The sequence below is a fragment of the Rhinopithecus roxellana genome, chromosome 1 (assembly GCF_007565055.1).
Source record: "Rhinopithecus roxellana isolate Shanxi Qingling chromosome 1, ASM756505v1, whole genome shotgun sequence".
In the NCBI taxonomy this organism is placed as follows: domain Eukaryota; kingdom Metazoa; phylum Chordata; class Mammalia; order Primates; family Cercopithecidae; genus Rhinopithecus; species Rhinopithecus roxellana.
Window position 1 is genome coordinate 11646649 of NC_044549.1, and position 8511 is coordinate 11655159.

Here is an 8511-nt window from a genome sequence, read left to right on the forward strand (position 1 = left end):
ATTCTGTAATTAAACTGGCTATAAATCCAAGCTTTATATCTTAGTAGCTATATATTGATGGACAAGTAATTTTATCTTTTAGCGTTTTGGGTTATTTTATCTGTAACACGGAGATAATAGTAATATTCAACCCACTTACAACAATGTCTGGCCTGTAATAAACTTTCAATAAATGTTAGCAATTACTAATTGCAAAGCTTTTTAACTATTGGTTATGGTTAGTGAGTCTATGTGCTTTATATGTATTATCTCATTTTATTTTCACATTAACCTGGTGAGATAGGCACTAGTTTACAGACTGGGAAACTTGGACACAGGGTAAATTCTTACCAAAGGTCCTTCAGTAAGTGGTGAAGCTGGTGTAGCAATATAAGCCACTTAAAACCTGAGCAAGCTACCTAACACTGTCCTCTATTGTATACGGAAAATCTATATTGATATTGAGATTTGCCTAAGTCTAATTTCGTATCTGATCTGTGTATCTTCATATGCAGACTTTTTGTTTGTCACATAGATTCAGAGAGAAAACATGGAAAGAAAGCTGATTCTTAATGATATAATGATCTTTTCAACTGTAACTCGGTACCATCCCGTATTAGTATTGTGCTATAGTACACGAATGATATGGGCATTATTCCTTTCAGAGTGATGGACTGGAAATGCTGAATAACTTAACTCCATTTCAATAATGTGTTCACTTGATGCTAATAATCGTTATTTCCACTAACTTGCAATTCAAATTACTTTGAACTGATTACAAGTTGTGGATAATTCATACACACACACATATGATATAAAGACAAAGGAATTAAGACGGGGGCTTGCATTAGGATAAGAAAGTGAAAATGAATCTAAATTAATGTATTCAGTTAGCTTAAGTGGCAATAAAATGTTGTACTCTCACAATTCCCATAACTTTTGAAAAGATGGTAAGTTTTACTCAAAGTAGTTTATTAAGGAAAAGATTACTCAGCCATATGGTTTTAAAGAGGGCTCTGTCACACAGAATGCAGATATTATTTAAGGTACATATCAGTCATGCATGCCATGTTGGGCTTTTTATTGATAGTGAAAACAACAATGAATATACACATTATGTAGATTTCCCTTGCTTAAATTATTTTATATACAGAAATCAAGGTTCTTTATTGCCCAAGGAAGAGATAACGTCGACGGTTTGCCACCTTGCTGAAGATGAATACTCTCTTAATGCTGTCTAAAGGGTAAATTTGTAACTTATGGCAAATAAATGTCAAGGTGAGACACTGACTTAGAAACGATGCTCGCTCATAAGGGCTATCTCCCTGTTGTACGATAGCTCGTGGGCAGATTTATCATTTGTCTCATTTAAATAGATCCAGCCTTGTCCAAACAATATACCACTGTGTCTGAGTTAATTTAGTTGGAAAATCTCTTTGCTCTGAGTTTTCTTAGACCACATTAATAGACAATGCATAGAGGTACATTTTAGAGTGTGTAAATCTTTCACAAGAGATACATTTGCTAATGCACTTGAATAAGAAGTCAGATTTTCATTCCTTATGCCCACGATGTAAATAAAAGGAAAAAAAAAAAAACGATTAGCTCTTTAGTAGTCTTACTGGGTGACACAAGGATATCATATGGTGTAACAAGAAATGAATACAGAACATTGCAAATTAAATGACATTGTGCTGAGTGAGTCTGCCACCTTTTTTCATTTAGGCATCTCTAAAGATGAAAGAAGCAGAATGCTTTCTTAGTTACTGCAATAAGATTATTTAATTATAATCATCTGGCTATGGCTTAGTTCATGACAGAAGATAATCTAACGTAGGGATTGCAGAAGGGAGATGAGGTAAACAGGGGTGCAAAGCGGGAAGAAGAAAGGTGTTTCATTTCCTCTGATGGAGATCAAAAGTTATATTTGATTATTTGGGATTTCTCAGTGTTTTGTTTTGTTTTTGAGGGGACCTGGACTATGTTAACTAAAAAATTCAGCCTATCAGTATTGTTTAAGGAACATTCAGTCATGTCTCTGTAATCCACAAAATTTGGTAAAACAATTTCATAAAAGTGAAGGTAGGCAAAACTTACCATAGATCACAATGAAGAATTAGAAGGCTTTCAGAAGACAGATTCATCCCATGTTCTACTTTAAGACAATCTATGCTACGATAAATTGTTTATACAATTTCTGCCTATCCTTGTTTATTTTTTAACTACTATATTTCAAAGTATAATTTATGCTGTCTTCCTTTTCCCTACCTAATATGCAGAAATGTAATGGGCAGATGAAGTGTTTATAAATTTTTGTTCCTTCCTTCAAGAAACTGGGGATCTAATAAATAAAACTTTCATAAATCATAGTTATTCTGAATCACTAAGGAAAGTAGATGTGGCTGAATCTTACTTGATTTATGATTCAAGCAGGAAAAAAATGAGTGGTTTGATGGATGTGAGAGAAATAAATGGCAGCATAACTAAATGTATTGAAAAATCCCAGTGACTGGGGGACATTACTTAGTGCTTAAGGCTGTTCCTGGCATACAGGCATAGGAATGTAGTACTCTTTTTGATTATTTAGTGATTAATCATTTAGTAATTAAGAATGTAGTACTCTTTAGTGAAAAGAAAATTGTTTCTTTTATAATAAGATAGTTCTTTCTGAATTCAAAATCAAATTCAGTTAATGTTTATTGAACATCTACTTTGTGACATATTTGTACAGTGTACTTTAAAATACATTGTTATTCTATCATATGTTATTTACATCGTTATAATTTTAGTGCTTTCTCAGTCATCTGCTCATCTCTGTCCTATATCTTCACAACATTGTTGGAGAGATTATTGTTTGTAAATTTGTCATTTACCTTTTTATTAGTTTTAAAACAATATGTTCCTATATGTTTCTTATAGTGTTACTATCACAGAAATATTCAATATTCTGGTTTATATTCAATATTCTGGCTTATATTTAATTTGAAAATCATAATATTCCCACATACTTTTTTTATCAAGTACTAGAACTCTTTCAGTGCAGGAACTAAACAATTACTGTGCAACTAAATGTAGTGATAAATTCAAGTTTAATTCTGAAGTGTCATGCTGAACAAGTGAAATATGCTGTCTATGCTGGAGAAAATGGAGAGAACAGATTAAAGACAATTTATATGAGAATACTTCCTTATGTCCCAAATAGCAATGAAATATGCATGTATATGTGTAGGTATGAATATATGTATGTGTATATATTTCTGCATGCATGTGTGTGTATATATGTGTGTATATGACTAATTGCTGTCTAGATAATAAAGCTCTGAATAAAACAAATATGATTACATTACTTTTGATAGGAGCCTGGAAATTTAAGAAAAATTGAAGAATTCAATAATGGGTAAATAAAATTATAATTTCTCTCACTGAGACACCTACCTTATACTACATTGATTCTGCAAATGAAAATTGCCACTTTGTGCCCTTCAGAAAAGGAACTGTGTCTGCAGCTAAAGCTGTTCTTCTCACGGTTCTCAGAGAACACGTAGGATGTAAACAAAGTGCTTTGACAGAATTTTTTAAAACTAGGTTAGTTAAATTCTGAATTTTAAAGGATGATAAATAATCAATCTGAGTAAAACAGCTGACCTGAAAATGTTTGTAGACAATATATTTAAATGCATAAAATAAATGAAATCAATGACATTGATATTATTAAGATACTACAGATAAGTGAACATTAAAAAGTGAGTTTTCATGAAGTCAGGTAAGGAACTGTAAAATCAGAACTGACTAGAATCTTCCAATTACTTCATCCTATGAAGTAAGATTATTTTTAAGTACATTACATGCTATAATACATACAATTATTATTTTTCTAATGAAAAATTGAAAAGCTGATTCAGAAGTTACGGATGATTAATAGTTAAAATGTTGCTAATATTTACAAAATATAAAAACACATGACAATGTTTTCTAAAATACATTCCCTTTTAATAAGCCTACGTATTGACTAATACACAGTGAAATAAACATGTACCTTAACTTGTCTTACTTTAACTCTATATACTTTCAAGGAATTAAACAGACTAGAGAGGATGAGGGGAAAGAAAAGGATAAGGAAGAGAAGAAAGGGTCCAGGGGAGAAAGATGAAGAGACCGAGAAAGATTGATCATCTACCATAATTCTAAGAGGCCCATGTGTGTATCACGGGAGGTAGGAACATGCACATGACACATATACAGGATAAAATACTGTTCATGTTTCATATGTGACATATGCAAAAGAAAAATATACCATATATAAAATTCAGTTTATGGTAATAGAGATAGTACAAAGGAAAATATTGTAAAGGATTTTGTTTTTGTACTCTTAAATTATTACTTGTAGTATCTGCTCTACTTGCACTTGATATTCGTAATTTGGAGAGAAAAATTAGAGAGATGGGAAGGATGAAAATAGAATGCGTAGAACAAGTTCTCAGGATTAGACAATTACGCAAGTTTGTAAAGCTAACTACAAAATTCTAGTTTAAAAATGACTAGTAATGAGAACAAAAGTTCTTTAGAGTTCATGGGGGCTTTGCAATATTTTAATTGCTTCTTTTGTATTGAAGAAAAAAGTACAAATCATAATGATGTTGAGAAACGATGACCAAATGGAGATTAACGTGAACGCACTCCGAAAATCCTTTTCATTTTTATTCATACCTGAACTTTGGGCACATACTTCTGTTTAATGCATATTGATGCAATAGACAGAAAAACATCATCTGTTCAAACATAGTCGGTAGATTAAGGTTTCATTTTTCTATCAAACATCTTGCAGACCAAGTGATTTCATCAACATATTCAAACCAAAGTCTAGCACTTACTAAAGGTCACTTGTAATACTTTGAAACATAAGACAGAGAAGACAAGATTTTAACCTGAAAACATTATAATGGAGTTTTTTTCTAATAAAGTAGCAATTAAAATTTCATATTTATAATGATTCATTAAATTCTACTAATAATTTCAAAATCACTTATACAAATCTCATTGTAAACATTTAGTTTCTGATGAAAATGTTTTTAAAATGAGTAGGAAAAAATGTTCTCTAATAAATGGTACGGTGACACCTGGCTTACATTGAAAAATATTGTGAGCTTCACTTCCGACCATATACTATATAAGCACACATGGACTAAAATGTGTTTTATAAAAGTGCAGTTACACAGGTAGAATTGATAGGAGATTATTTCATCTCATGTTGAAAATTGACCTTTAAAGAAAAAAATAAGGATTCTTTTTGGAAAAGACCTATAGATTTGTATGTATATACATATAAAAATGTCTATACATTAAAATCACCCTAAACATACTAATTTTAACACTTTCGGCTCTGAAAAAATGACAGTCTTATTAATGGAGAAAATGTTCTGCCACAACTAGGAATGTTGTATAAAATAAAGTTTTTAAATGTATAAGTGGACTCACATACACACACAAAAGAAACCACAAAGAAAAGGAAAAAAAGAAAAGAAAAAAGAGAATGGGAAATCTTCAGATAGCAGGGAAAAGGGGGGTAAATATGTTGGTGAATCTATGCCACACTTGGGTTACTGGTGTGGTAGAACAAATGCCTGGCTTAGCAATAGTTAGCAACTTGGGTTTTAGTCGCACATTTAATGTACAGGAAACAAAGGCATGGATCCGTACAAGGTGAACAATTGGATTCTAGACAGCTCTATTACTACATCATCTTCTAACGCCTGCACTTTCACTGGAAAAAAGAAGTAGAGAAAAAGTATCTGCTAACAGAGAAAAAAAAGATGACAACAACAACAACAACAACAACATCAAGAAGCCTATCTCTGCCTGGGCTACTGGTGAAACACACACACACACCCAAACATACACACACACACACACCCAAACATACACACACACACACACACCCAAACACACACACACACACCCAAACATACACACACACACACACACACACACACACCCAAACATACACACACACACACAACCAAACATACACACACACACCCAAACATACACACACACACACACACACACCCAAACATACACACACACACACACACACCCAAACATACACACACACACACACACCCAAACACACACACACACACCCAAACATACACACACACACACAACCAAACATACACACACACACCCAAACATACACACACACACACACACAAACATACACACACACACACCCTCCCCAAACATACACACACACCCAAACATACACACACACACACAAACACACACACACACACACAAACATACACACACACACACAAACACACACACACACACACATACACACACACACACACACCCAAACATACACACACACACCCCCCCAAACATACACACACACACACACCCAAACACACACACACACACACCCAAACACACACACACACCCAAACATACACACACACACCCCCAAACATACACACACACACACACACCCAAACACACACACACACCCCCAAACATACACACACACACACACCCCCAAACATACACACACACACCCCCAAACATACACACACACACACCCCCAAACATACACACACACACACACCCAAACATACACACACACACACACACACACACACACGCTTCCCTTTATACTTTTCCTAGAAAAGAGGTATTTTTCACTCTAAGAAATAATGATAAAAACTATTCCTGTGAGAGTCATAGTCACACTCTCTATAAAACTACTAGAAGAAAACAGGGAAAATACTTCAGAACAATGGTCCAGGCAAAGATTTTACAGCTATGACCTCAAAAGCACAAGCAACAAGAACAAAAATAGACAAATAGGACTATATGAAACAAAAATGATTCTGCACAGCAAAAGAAACGTTCAGTAGAGTAAAGAGGTATCCTGTTGAATTTAAGAAAATGTTTGCAAAATTATTTATGCAACATGGGACTAATATCCAGAATATACAAGGAACTTGAACAACTCAATAATACAAAAAAGTGGACAAAGGACACGGATAATTTCTCTAAAGAAAACATACAAATGGCCAACAAGTATATGTTTTGTCTGTGTCCCCACTGAAATTTCAACTTGAATTGTATCTCCCAGAATTCCCACATGCCGTGGGAGGGAAGCAGGGGAGGTAATTGCGTCAGGGGAGCCGGTCTTTCCCATGCTATTCTGGTGATAGTGAACAAGTCTCACTAGATATGATGCTTTATCAGGGGTTTCTGCTTTTGCTTCTTCCTCATTTTCTCTTGCCGCCACCACGTAAGATGAGCCTTTCACCTGACCTCATCATTCTGAGGCCTCTGCAGCCATGTGGAGGTGTTTATACATTAGGAATACAATAAAATTGAAAGTCCAATTAAACCTTTTTTGTTGTTGTTCTCAGTTTCGGGTATGTCTTTATCAGTAATGTGAAAATGAACTAATACAAGGTATATGAAAAAACTGCTCAACATCACCAATCATCAGGGAAATGCAAATTCAAATCACAATACCACAGCTATAATGGTTATTATTAAAAAGACAAAACAACAGGTGCTAGGAAGGATGAAAAGAGAATTCTTTCATCATTGGTGGGAATGTAAATTAGTACAACCGCTATGGAAAACAACGTGGAGATTCCTCAAAAAGCTAAAAATAGAGCTACCATATGATCCAGCAATCCCATTACTATTTATTCAAAGGAAAAATATTAGTATATAAAAGGGATACCAGCACTTACATGTTTCTCGTAGCACTATTCACAATAACAAAGATATGAAATCAATGTAAGTATCCATCAATGGGTGAATGAATAAAGAAAATGGAGTATATGTTCACAATGGATGACCATTTGACCATAAGAATGACATCTTGTCATTTGCAGAAACATGAATGGAACTGGAGATCATTATACTAAGTGAAATATTTCAGGCACAGAAAGACAAATAATGCATGTTCTCACTCATATGTCAGAGCTAAAATAATTCATCTCAAGGAGGTAGAGAATAGAATGACAGATACCAGAGGCTGTGAAGGGTGTGTGGGTAGAGGGGTGGATGAAGAGAGGTTGATCAGTGAATATAAACATACGGTTAGATGAATTTTTTTTTTTTTTTTTTTTTTTGAGACAGAGCTTCACTCTGCTGCCCAAGCTGGAATGCAGTGGCACAATCTCAGCTCCACCTCCCAGGTGCAAGCGATTCTCATGCTTCAGCCTCCCGAGTAGCTGGGATTTACAGGTGCCAACCACTACACCCGGTTAATTTTTTCTGTTTTTAGTAGAGACGAGGTTTTGTTATGTTGGCCAAGCTGGTCTCGAACTCCTGGCCTCAAGGGATCTGCCTGCCTGAGCCTCCCAAAGTGGTAGGATTACCAGGCATGACCCACTGCACCTGGCCTCAAAGAAATAAGTTCTAATGTTTAGTAGTAAAGTAGGGTGACTATGATTGGCAACAATGTATTGTATATGAAAGGGGCTAGAAGAGAGAACTTGAAATGTTTCCATCACATAGAGACACTAAATACTGAAG